Source organism: Mus caroli, unplaced genomic scaffold (genome assembly GCF_978045245.1).
Source record: "Mus caroli unplaced genomic scaffold, Mus_caroli_1 scaffold_1, whole genome shotgun sequence".
NCBI classification, from domain to species: domain Eukaryota; kingdom Metazoa; phylum Chordata; class Mammalia; order Rodentia; family Muridae; genus Mus; species Mus caroli.
This window is the reverse complement of record NW_028227256.1, coordinates 67,720,251-67,734,297: the sequence shown is the minus strand read 5'-3', so window position 1 is coordinate 67,734,297 and position 14,047 is coordinate 67,720,251. Positions and strand designations below refer to the sequence as shown.

The window sequence follows — 14,047 nt, the reverse complement described above, 5'->3', positions numbered from 1 at the left end:
GACAACACAGATGACTGGGTACCATGCCCAGAAGGCCTGAGTCACATTGGTTAGTTCTGAGGTTTGCATATTAAAAGGCAGCCAGGGAGTGCTGCTGCTGTTGCTGGCCTGACACTACACATTACTTATTGCTGCTTAAGACTTTGGCCTTTGGAGTTTGAAGGAGCAGAGAACAAGTCATAGTAACATATCTAGGGCAATTTACCTACTTTAGCGTACATTCCATTTCTTGCTCTGCAAATTAGTAATTATACTAGCTTCCTTTCCATGAGATTATTTCAAAGATGAAATCTGTTAATACCTTTAATACCCTAGGTATCGAGTATATCCGGGTATAGTAGATGAGACCTTGTGTTCCACTAAGAAGCCTTATGTTAATTACTATCATTGGAACATGCATTTTGAATATACTTAAAAAGGGAACCCATTCCCCTTGCTAAGTATCTCAACAGACATTCCTTTTCATTCCCTTCTCCTAGAATACCCTGTTCCCTGACATTCCCTTTAGGTTCCTATGACTTGTCTGGACTTCTTTATGTGACCTCCTTGTCATCTAGGCCGAACTCTCCTCTGTACATAAACTAATTGATGCAAATTTTATGGGAGATATATATAATTAAAACCTAGTATTTTAAATACTCAGTATCCTAGTTAATTTTTTCAAATGTTTGTATAATATTGTGAGCATGTTAGAAGTGGAAGAGGTTAGAAGTCAGATGGTATTCTGCATGTATAGACACACACTATGGCAGGTGGAAAGGGAATTTTGATAATTCCATTGCTTGTGACTTTTCATAGGGGGCTGGTTACTTTGTTCATTTATTGAGGTCTGAAATAGAACCAAAGTTTTAACCATCAACTTTCAGAACGTGTGGCTCGAAAGGTCTCTGTGCTTTCTTCTCCTTAGCACCTCTCTTCCTGTGTTGCTGTCCACAGTCACCTTGCAGCATGCTTCAAGAAATCATGAAGAAAATCCATGCAAGCTCAAAAAAGTAAACAGAAACACGGAAAACCCCTCACCTTGAACATTTGACATGAGCCTTTTTGCTTTGCTCACTGACCCTACTTTAAATCCTGCTACAGGAAGAGTCTTCTACCTTATGGTTATAACACTACTGACTACTTTGTTGTTTAACAATGCTGGAAACTGACTGAGCTTGGCCTTCCAGAGGGCAGGTGTATTGCTTTATGGACCTTTCTGCAAAACACATAAAAGTGATGGGTGGAAGGAAGGGAGGATGCGGGGCTGGCTGGTTATCCACCCTGATAAGCAGGAGCAGTACATCCTTCCTGTGCTGTGTCCTCATAGGAATGAAGCACATGGAAGCAAACATGAACAGCGTATGGCAACTTCCTCTCTCTTTCATCTGGCCATAGATAGGTTTCAGAAGAGCTCTAACGTTGCTGATTGATTGGCAGCAGCTCAGAGCTACACATAAATATCAGAGGTATTTGGAATGGCTTTGTGCTTCAGCCACTACAGTTTCTGTATGGCACCAGAAGCATTGCTTAACAAACTTACTTTGTTTCTGTTTTATGTCGGAGTCTGACTTACTTTCGGCCTGTCTAATTGGTTGTCTAGAATTAAATGGTATCTCCCACAATCACTTTCCCTTTTTCACGTTGACATGGAGTTTAGGAATGTGCTTGTTTTCATGCTGAGTCTGGGTGATTTTACTCAACACCTTTGAAAAATACATTTGCTCTGTCCTCATCGAAGGCTCACCACTTTCTTAACTCTTGAAAGAAATCAGTCAGGCATGATGTGAAATTATCTGATATGACTAAATACTGAAAAAAATTAGCTCAAGCCATCCTAAAGCCTTCCCCCTCTCTTGTATGCATGGGGGATATTTACACTCATAATCTAGTTCACTTGTAAGATATTTTTAAATGTCCCTAAAGACTTGAACAAAAGACTGAGGCTTTGGGTATTGAAGCCACTCATTTAGTTATACATATCTTTTTGCAGTTGAGGAATCTTGGGCTTGTCCAGTGACTAATTTATAAAACAGAGGCAGGCACAGTTAGTTTTTGTGGAGAAGAAAACATCCTAGACAGCAGGAAGACCAGGTCTGGAGAAGAGAGCACACTTGGGTGAGGTGCCAGAGAGTAAGTCAAGGGACAGTCCAGGTGAAATGTCACATTGTGTTCTAAGGGGCAGAGGATTCTGGGAAACAGATATGCAGAAGGATGTCTGCTGATAACATATGCTGAGGTAAGTGTTTGCCCTTTTCACGTGTTTTCTAAGTTCCTGATGTAATGACGATAATTAATCTAAGATCTACTAAATGTAACACTGGCTCTCATTTATCAGGCCCTTAGCCTTATATATTCGAGGATGCTTCAGTCATTAATGCACTCAGTCTTTATAATTAGATAAAATACATCATTAAGAAGAATGCTAACTAAATTGTGTCATTAATTTTGCACTAAAATGACTAACACATTACATGAAGTCTATACTTAACTGGCAGAGGCTTTGTCTGTCTGTGGCCTGCTTACAAAGCAGTAAAATTTCAAGCTCTACTTGACGTCATGGGGCAATCAGCTTTTTTTTCTAGATTACCTTGCTATGTCTCTTGTCAGTTGAGGCATGCAGACTAGTCCTTTGCTAAATCAACTGACATTTAATTGGCCTTCCTTCCCACCAGAGAATGCACCCCAGGCTCTCCATAGACAAGCTCCTCTGTACAAAACAGAAGACAGTCACATTTCAAAAGTTAAAGTAACTCGGAAAAAAATAGCTCTTCTTTAATCAGGTAGAATATAGGAATTTATTTACTTATTTATTTGAAACCGTGTTTGTATCACTAAAAAGATGTGTACTTTGTGAGGGAATTGGACTTATTTTTCTTTTCTTTTCTTTTTTTTATGTTTTTTTTATTGGGTATTTATTTCATTTACATTTCCAATTCTATCCCAAAAGTCCCCCACATGCTCCCCCACCCGCCCACTCCCACTTCTTGGCCCTGTCATTCCCCTGTACTGAGGCATATAAAGTTTGCACGACCAATGGGCCTCTCTTTCCACTGATGGCCAACTAGGCCATCTTCTGATTCATATGCAGCTAGAGACACGAGCTCTGGGGGCGGGGGAGCGGGGTACTGGTTAGTTCATATTGTTGTTCCACCTATAGGATTGCAGATCCCTTTAGCTCCTTGGGTACTTTCTCTAGCTCTTTTTCTTTTTCTTTCTTTTTTTTTTTCAAGACAGGGTGTCTCTGTGTATCCCTGGCTTTCCTGAAACTCACTTTGTAGACCAGGCTGGCCTCGAACTCAGAAATCTGCCTGCCTCTGCCTTCCAAATGCTGGGATTAAAGGCGTGCGCCACCACTGCCCGGCAGGACTCAATTTTCTAAGTAATATGTAGGGAAAAATATAAGTTCTCTCTGTATATTAGAGGAAATATGGTGAGAAAAAAAGTCAATTTATCTTTGCTCTTGTTGGACTTCTATTGTGCATTGTCTTTAGACCAGGTAGCCCCAACAGTTATACAAGAGGCGTCTTAGTGGGAAAATGAATGTTGTGTTAATTTTTATTGTGTTAAAACAGTAAAGTAAGGCTTCTGAAATCTAGTTTGCTGATAAATTAAAAGGTAATCCTGTTGGTCAAAGAGAAGATAAACATCAATATTTCCTTTTATATTTTGGAGGGTGTTTTATGAAAGAAATTGGGAATTATTGTTTGTGGCTGATTAAAGGAGCCATGTATTATTATTCTGTTTTGCCATCTACTTTACAGGAAAATGGTAATTCTGACCTTTGGTGAAGGAGTCAGAGAATGCAGACTATGAAGCTGCCTAGGGCAATGCTTTCATTCTGAACTGTTTAGGGGTCTCTGCTGCCAACGGATATGTACTGTGTGGTTCCCAGAGAGGGGCTTCATCTGCAGAGTGTGTTTGCCTTACAAACACACTACGTAATGTTTGGTACTAATTGTCTACCTAAGAGGAAGTGAGAAAATATTAGGTTAAGGTGAAATTGCACTCAATTAAAGCCTATTTTTCAAAATAGTTTCATGAAAATGTAAATGGATATACTTAAGTGAATATTTTAGCAATTTCCCTAATAGGTGCATAAAATGGGCAACGAAGCTTTTCCCATGCTCGAAAAAGGACTCTTACAAAGGAGTTGAAAGTCAAGTGGTGGAAATTATTATTGGTTAATTAATTTACAGAGTAAAAATTATGACAAAGAATGATAGCACAATCTCGACTAAGTGATAATTATTAATCACAAAATTATAAAGACAAGAAAAAATTGTGTTATCTTGGCTGTTTTTTTCTGATTTCTCTTTTAAATAGTAATTTTAGATTACAAGTATAATGTACATTTATTGTAAGAACTTAAGCATCATTAATATTTTCTATATTTAATTCCAGTATTTTAAAATAAAATAGGGTTTCTTATGAAGTCTTTACCTTCCTATCTGTCTATGTATGTATGTATGTATGTATGTATGTATCTATGTATCTATCTATCTACCTACCTACCTACCTATCTACCTATTGTTGTATTTATCTTTTTTCTATCTACCTATCTTCTATCTATCATCTATTATCTATCTATATAACTATATAAACTTAGCTGACTAGTTTAATAATACACTATGCATATCCCTATTTTCAGGAGAGAGATAGCCTAATTTTTTCTGAACTACAATATGTAATCTTCTCTCAGTACTTCTGTTGATATACTGTCATTTAATTTACTTTTAATAATTTAAGTTTTACTGAATTATTTTTGTTATTAATTAGAACACATCTGCTACATTTGTGGCATTTTATAAATGCTGTTTTATGAGTGGCCCTGCCTTACACCCTTCTTCCCTCATTTAGCAGTCTCCGTATCCCATGTATTTTATTCCCCCTCATAGACTCCTAGTTTTATAACCTATATGACACCAAATCTATTCAAATATGTAAATATTAAAATTATGGACTGCATGTGAAAGGAAACAGGCAATACTTGCCTTTTTTTTTTTTAGTCTAGATTACCTCACTTAATATGATAAGTTCCAGACCCACTAATTTTCTTACAAACGTCATGTTCCATTTCTGTTTTTATAGCTGTATTAAATGTGATTGTGTTATGTACCACATTTTTACCATCAGTTTATCTGATAGTATTCTTGTGGTAGGACCCAGTCTCGGGGTATTATCAAAGGTCTGGCATTCTTAAAGATCCCAAGTTTTCCAAGTATGCTCTGTCCTGAAACAGCTTCATAATAAGAATCACCATGCAGACACTTTAATTTCTGGAAATATCGCTTCTAGATCAAGGAGCCATTTATGTTTGTTGCCTTTTAGAAAGGAAATGTCCTTAGTCCTGTAAGATGTATTGATCGCCTATTATATCAGTCTGTTCCAAAGCCAGCTCTTGCTGCCTTTTAATGAATGCTATAATAACCATAGTACTATACCCTTACTTGGGTCACAATTATATTTTTCTCGTTTTCCACTCTTCACTTGCTTCTATACTTAGGAAGACTTAAACTTTTCTGATAAGTTGACATATAATTAGTTTAAAATTATTTTATAATTTATTTTTTTAATCTAAACTTTAAATACAAATAAAATTTATTTTTATATAATAGAGTGGGTAGGGGTGTAATTTTATTTTAAAAATAATGACTATATTTGGGTAATGACAATACCCCCTTTCCACCATATACTTGTGTATCTATCATATTGACTATATATTACATTTTGATACCTTCTGCAGTGACTTATTTTGATCAACAATTTGACAGGATTTAGAATTGCCAAGGAGACACACTAATTAGTGTATCTGTAAAAGGATGTTCAGAGGATTCTAATTCCCAGAGGGAATGCCCTCTCTGTATGTGTGTGGGTGGCACTGTCATATGGGCATGGGAGTCAAGCTGAATAAAGTGAAAAGGTGGGTCTCTGCATCATCCATCATTCTCTGTAATGTGACCAGCCTCCTCAGAGCCTCATGTCCGGGTCTTTACCATAATCTTGAACTATGTCTTCTCTTTACTCTAGGAGCTGAAGTAACCCCTTCCCATAAGTCACTTTTTGTCAAATAATTAAGCATAGAAGTAAGAAAACTAATTAAAAAACCTACGTGGCTTCCCCACTTTCTATTCACTTGTACATTTGAAAGTCTGATATTACAACTGAAAGTATGAATTATAGTTTTATGCATTATTTTTCTCTAGCTAGTAGGTTGAGTTCCACTCTGCCACCCAATGCATCCTCTATATCCATTGACCAGGTGTGGCAGTATATATATTTGTAGCCATAGCATGTGGGAGACAGACACAGAGGGATTACAAGTTCAAGGTTGGCCTTGGCTATATATACACACCCTATCTCCAAAACCAACCAACCAACCAAGCAACCAACCAACCAAATGAACAAATGAAAAAACCCAAATACTTTGTCATTATATAAAATTATTATGTAACATAGAAAATTTGATATTTCCTTTTAATTTATTATAAGAGAATTAGAAATATAATTTTTTTCACATTGTGACCCACTATTATATTTTAATTACTATTTATTTACTTATTTATTTGGTGTGTGTGTGTGTGTGTGTGTGTGTGTGTGTGTGTGTGTGTGAGGTATCTATGCATGTGCATGTGTATGCACCATGGTATGTGTGTAGAGATAGAGGACAACTTGCAGGAGACACCTGCTCTTTCCCCCCCACAATATGGGTCTCAAGAATTAAACTCAGGTTTGTAAGCTTGACAGGAAATATTTGTGTCACACGAGCCATTTTGCTGGCCCTGTTTTACTATATTTTATAACACTTAATAAGCTATTGTGACTTTAATTAAAATTTTACCCTAAAACACAGTCATTTGTATATTATTCACTCTTTTGATCTAATATGTAGTCTGATATCTATTGTTGGTTTTAAGAAGTAAAATTCAAACCTATAGTTATTTATAAAAGATCATGAGGTGTGGGTAAGGCAAGTGTCCGTAATTCCAGATATAGAAAGCACAGACAGAGAAACCCCAGTTCAAGCTATTCAGAGAGGCCAGACGCATCTATCTCTACACTCTGGACTTGATTGAGAGACCTTTCCTCAATGAATAAAGAAGAATATCCATAGAGACATAGAGAATAAGATCAACCTTAGGCACACATGTGTATGTGCATCCACAGACTATGCATATCACACACACACACACACACACACACACACACACACACATGTGCGGCAGATATAAAAATAGCATATTTAATCTAGTGAAATGTGTTCTGAATTAAAGGATATAAATTTTAAATTATCCAACTATCCAGTTGTTCTAACACATTTTGTATGTTTCCAAGTATATAATTAAACCATTTGTTTACCTGTTTTTTTACCTGTTAAAAGTTTTACCTGTTACAACCTTTGTTTTTCTATGTCCTCCCTTTTCTGATTGTTCATATCCTATGTGTCCCTCTCTCATTTATCAGCAAATCCCTACCTCCCTATTATCTAAATCTATGTCTCTCATTCCTTTATTACCTATCTTTATGTCCTTCACTTATCTACTACATATCTACTTTCTATCTATTATCTATCTATCTATCTATCTATCTATCTATCTATCTATCTATCTATCTATCTATCGATCTATCTATCATTTTCAGCAGCAGCATTTAGCTAGCATAGTCTATCTGTCTATCATCTATCTAAAGTGTTAAGTAAAATTGATGTGCACTTACAGGCAATTTTTGCATACGTTTTCACCTATCAAACCTATCTGTTCTTTTTGGACGAGGTCAATGTATATTACCATAGCAAAAATAAATAAATAAAAATAAATAAAACAAACAAAAGCTCTGTTTATTTTATAAAGATGCTCGGTCCTTTTTTTGGGTGGTAGTTATGGCACTGCAGAAAGATAGTTTTTCTGTCTATTTCAGGCTGGCTTTAAATTCATATTTCTCCTTCTGGTTCCTCAGCGCAAGATCTGAAGGGATGTTCTACTTAATGGTGTTGTCAATAGCATTGCAGGATTTTCTATAATGTCCTTAACTTTATATAGAAATGATAACATAAGCCTTTCCTTAAATCGAGCAATAATGTTAACATTTGCCAAATCTACCATAAGTCCTGCTTAGTAAGAATGAGTAATTTAAAAACCTGATGCTAGTTTGTTTTCTAACAAGTATAAAACACCTTTCTGACAATCTCTGAAGACAAACAAGTTTTTATGACTCTAAATAAAAATTAAGACAAGGTTAAAACTTGACCTGGTATTATCTGAGTTTCATTACCATTGTTCAATACTTTTAATATTATTACGTATTTTTGTAGAAATGGGATCTCATTCATTGAAGAATGTTACTTCGCACCACTGCTGATATATAGCTTATAACTGTATTCTCCAGTAAAATCTATGCCCTAAAGATATTAAGCATAAATTTAATAATTTTATTTTTATTTTAGAAGTTTTACTTATAACCATAAATATAGTTGCTTTCACTTTTAGTTTGAAATCTTTGGTTTTCTTCGATCAATATTATACTCCTTCACACAAGGAGACATCTTGCATCTTCTCTGGAAGAGCTCAATAGTATTTAAATTATCTTCTTAAATGTTTGATGAAAACTTTAAAATATGAAAGTACAATAGTTACATAAAACATGCACTAAATAAGAAGGCTCATGAAATGAAGGTCAAAGGCCCCTGCTTTCACATCTCTCAGGCTGTTTCCCCTGCTGGTCAAGACTGAATCACAGTTTAGAAGTTGGTATGCATTTCTCTACAACTCTTCTTACATGATGCATATTAAGAATTAAAGTACATACTTAGACTCCAAGTGGATCAATCATGAGGTGAGACTGAGCGTTGCTTATATTTTGGAGCACCATTATTCTGTGACCTTCCATATAATTCTATTCTTTATGGTCAGTTTGTGGTTACTGCATTAGAGATATTAGCAATTTTCCTTACAAGCAACTATTGAATCAAATCATTAAATCCATTATCCCGTTTCCCTCTTCCTGTTTCCCTCCTTCCATCTGTCTTCTTTCTCTGCATTCTCCCAGTTCTCTCTCTCTGGGCATTTTTGCATGTTCATGTGTGTGTGTGTTTGTGTTTTGTGTGTGTGTGTGTGTGTGTGTGTGTGTGTATGGTGTATGTATGTATGGAAATCAGAATTTTACATCATGTGTCTTCCTCAATCACTCTTCATCAAATTCTTTGGGAGCAGGTCCTCTACTGCAGCTGAAATTTGTCAGTTTAGTTAGTCTTGCTGCCCAGTGAGATCTGCTTATCCTTACCTCCTTAATGCCTAGATTTCAGGTGCCCCAGGACTGTATCCAGCCTTTGCCCTGGCTACTGCAGATCCAAACACAGATCATCAGGTTTGTATGGAAGGAACTTTACCAACAGAGCTACCTCCCTAGCTCTCATTATAACCATTCTATTATACAGTTAAGTAATTGTGTTTCTAGTCCCATACAATTTAGTGTATAATTAGTATGTGTATGTCATTTAAAGTGTATTAAATATATCACATAAGAAACAATGCATATAGTATTAATTGCTGTACTCTATTGTTTTATAAGGCATGGAGATATGTCATTAGTCTGCTTTTAATGGCTGTGATATATTTCACTGCTACACTGAAAACAGTAACATCTCATGCTGACTTCTCACTCTTGAGATGCAGTGAAAATTCTATATATGAATATGGATGAAAGTACACATCATTACAATAATCAACTTCAAGTGACATGAAAATTTTCATAGAAAATGCTTTCTTAAAAGTTGTCCAGCATTTTCTCAACCATTTTCTAAATATCTTTGTTTCTATTATTAAACTATTATTAATACAAAATTAGTATAATGTCCCTGTAATTTCTGATTCCTTTTCATTGAATCTATTTTTCTTATTTCTTAATTTCTTAGATAAGATTTTCTTCTGAGATTTTTATTTATGAATTCATGTCTCACATCATAGAATTGTTTTTTATTTCTTTCTTATTCATTTCATGGACCTCTGTGTATGTTTTAGGCTACACTCATTCCTGGTGCACCTTTAAAGGTCTTCAATGCTATAAAGGAGTTTTCATCTCCAGTTTATTTATAACCTGCCACCCTGATACACTCGACATTTCTGTTTGCCTTTCTGTAGCCTACTACCTGCCTTACTTTCATGACCATAAAACTACAAGAAAATAAGGAGTACGGAGTTAAATATTTGAGTAGGGCTTGCGTCATCTTCAGTGTAGTTAGAAGAAAGGTGGAATTGCTCACTTTGGTATGTATAGAAGACTCGGGGAGGATCCTGTGTCTCCCAGTTTTTCATGAGTTTCATGTCCTTCAAAGGTAACAACTGACTATATTCTGGTGAAAATATAAAGTTTGTACAAATGCACTTAACCATTTTGGTGCTGTAGTGATTAAATATTTAATAACTGTCAGCATATTTTATTTGCAAAGTCATGTGTTTGGCATCTATAAACACGGTTTCTCATGCAAAATTCCAAAGTTGCATGAATGATAAAGAACAAGAAGTTGAAATGAATGTTAATGCACATCAAAAAATATACATTCTGGGTTACTGACTATACATATTATGATTGCTTTCCAAATATTATAGTATTTATATTACACCCTAAACTGAAACATTTTCTTTTGCAAATACTATACTAATACTAATTTATTTTGCATATTATTAGAACAAATAGGCAACTATCCTGTAACGAATGCTCATTAATTAGCATGGGAGGCCATGTAGCAAAAGATAAATCAAAGTATTATAACATTATGAAAAGTATCAGAGTTTGAAAATGTCACTTTATTTTAAAGAGAGCATTTATGTTACCAGCTCTTGCAGGTGTGCAGAGGAAAGAGAAACAACTGTTTAAAAGTGTTACTAAAACACTTCAGGTCTTCATGGTTTTATAGGAAGTCCTTTTACCCTAGATTTGTAATTTTCTAGTAAGGAAAAACAGCTGACATCACGTACATCAGAATATCAGACAACCTCTGGTTGTCCTCTGGCCAAAGATGAATGAGAGTGAGCAGGGCATAGCCCACTGTTGCTACTGTGTTTTACCCATTTCCCTGTACGCCATGGGGACCTGCAGGGTCCCCATGTTTCTGTGTTCTAGGCGGCTGATACACAGTTCATGCTTGTGAGTTATCAGAGGGAGCCACAATTGCAGAATAGGAGAAACCCAGCTGTGAGAGAAATCACTGTTTATATAGAGAAACCAATGGAGATTTTAAGTTCTATAAAGTTTCAAAATGTGCCTATATGCTAAGTAAAGGGTTATCCTGATCTTTCTTCTAGTAAGATTATTATACATACACTACTTGGCCATTCACACCTTTCTCTCATGTTTTCTTAGTCTGATTACACTGAGAGTTTTCTTAGTGCTGAACTAAACTGAATAAGAATGGAATCTTTCTCTGGCTTGCTTGTATTTCTTCAGAACCACTAGACATCCTGCTTGAGATAATTGTCAAAATGAAGAAATTTAAAATTCTCCTTCATTCTTAACATAATTAGAGAAAAGTTCTAGAAGTTTCATGCCCCCAAATTGGTATTTACAAATTACATTGAGAAAAAACAAAGGGTATCATTGTCCAGGGAAAAGATTAGCTTGTATTCTATAAAATTAAGAATACTCCATTCTGCAATAATTGCTATAGTTGGTAACTTGTTTCTCAAGAAACCAATATATTGTTTCCTTGGTTTGTTTGCTTAAAAATAATTGCAAAGCAAGGATTTTATATTAGTTGATACTAAAATTTCAGGTTAGATGTGATAGATTCTATCATTTAAAATGCTTAGTTTCTATCTTTAATGGATCTTGCTTTAGTTTTACCCCAGGAAGCTAGAAAAATCAATCTTGTTATGCAAAAGGGAAATGATTTGACAGCCAAGACAATCAGCATTTATGCAAACCAAAAAATATTTGTCTGCCAAAATCATCAACATCTATAAAGATTTATGAAAATGTGCAAAATGCTAAAAGACTATGTATAAATGAGAATCTGTTGCCTGTACCTGAAATCCATAGGATATATTTTTAACTTGTACCTTTATTTTAATCCAAGGAGACAGGAGCATACTTTTATATAATAGTTTTCACTATAATGGACAAATTTATCTTCTAATGCAATGAGATCAGCTTACAATGTGCTGGGATTTTCAAAACATTCCTACTTATAGTCTATCATGGTATTTATTTTCCCTCCAGCTCTTCTACATATGTAGCATCTGCTTCTATTTTCTTAACTGTGCTTAGAAAATTAGCAGATAAAGCATGGACTCAGTTTTCTCATTAATAAAATATTGGTCTTAAGGGTTCTCAAGGTCCTTTTGATCAAAGTCCCTTGGCATTGATCATACTTTATATATTGAAAACAGCTGTCAAATTACTGACATGTAGTGATAAAACAAAGTCTTTTAACACTGTATTATAGCAAGTATTAGTCTTCCTTCTTACTTAGCCACAGATTAATATCCATTATTATTTTTAAAAAGGTTGAGTTTGTTTGGAAGTAGCACGATGAACCAGAAATGATGCTTGTACGCTGCGCCATGTACACAGTAGCAGAAATGGTCTCTGAGTCATGGACACAACAGCCAAAACACTGAAGTAATAAACCTACTGTAAACTCCTCAGTTATGTGAATAGGTGACTCAGTTAAAGTTCATTCATTAACACATGTGCAAGGAGAGTTTATTCAAAGACAAATTTCTAATGTACAGTAAGCACAAGCTAATCTTTAGTAGTGGCATATTAAAGATGACTAGTTTGAAATGGCTATCTTAACATTTGACTAGATATGCAGTCTAGATGTGGTATAGGCATTGTGTTGAGTATCTTGGGTGATTTACTGGATGTATGCATTAAGATTGCCTCCTAAATACATAAACTAGAGTCTATATCTGAGAGATGCTGAGTGTGTACAGATACATCTTTTTAAAACTCACTTACTCTAACAGCAGGGCAAAGTCAACAAGCGCCACTCAGAGAAGAAAATATTCTCAAGGACCTGTTTAGATGGTGACTTCCAAACATCATTTTTTTCCTTCAGTTAAAGACTTGTCAATCCCATTTTTGAAGATTGATTTGGTATCTGAGTTTTCCTTCTTTTTATCCTTGGGAGAAAATGAAAAATAACAAGTCTTCCTCTACTTTAGACTAACCATTCATATACTTTGTGACAGTTAGTTCTCCCCCGAGCCTTCTCTTCTGGACAAATTATGCTAACTCCTTCAGTCTATCCTCTTAGGTCCTATTTTTCAACCATTAAATCATTTTACTGTTCTTTCTTGTATCTTTTCCAGTTTCTTTAAACATTTTCAGAAATATGAAGTTTTAAATCACGTATCTTTGCACATACAAGGCACATTAGAACTTCAGGGGTTATTTATTTTCAGCCCCTGAGTCAGAGGTAGGTGGTCATGTTGTATAAGTCAATTGGACAAGAAGAAAAAGAGAAACAAAATGAGCAATTTAATATCTTAGCATAATGGATTTATATGATCAGAAAGAGGAAGGCCTATGCCCGGAAAAAACACTGGAAAGTGTCATTATTAGTATTTTGGGAAGATACAAAACCACAAAATTGATTTTTAAAATAATGGGATTCCCTCTTGTTGTGTCTTTAAATAACTTGATGCTTTTTAAAAACTAATTATTTATTTGTTAAGGAATAGACTGCTAGGCAGGTTAACAGAAATTTAGACATTATATGTGTGTGTATATGTATGGATATATATATCCATATCCTAATTACTAGGAGTTACTTTACTGCATCAATTCAGCATTAGAGCGATGACAAGGGATAGAACTACCACCAAGTACATGCAAATGCCAAGGGAACATTTGTGGATTGTTAGGTAGCAAGCTATTTCTTTCCCCTTGGCAGAATATGACCACTAGGCAGAGTAGAATTGCGGGATCTTTGCTGATAGAATGTCCTGGAGGTCACTGACTGTCAGAGTATCTCTAGAGCACTATGATGATTTCAGCTGACTAAGACACTGTAATTTTTCTCAACTATTCCATTTCATAAGGGAAGAAATGACTACATAATATTATA

The 14,047-nt window shown here is 35.2% G+C and overlaps 1 protein-coding gene across 1 annotated transcript in view; it reads right to left on the bottom strand.

Annotated features, from left to right (window-relative positions):
- Vwc2l (von Willebrand factor C domain containing 2 like) overlaps positions 1 to 14,047 on the bottom strand; it is a 177,296-nt gene that overhangs the window by 136,945 nt on the left and 26,304 nt on the right. The gene's annotated exons all lie outside the window — the stretch shown is intronic.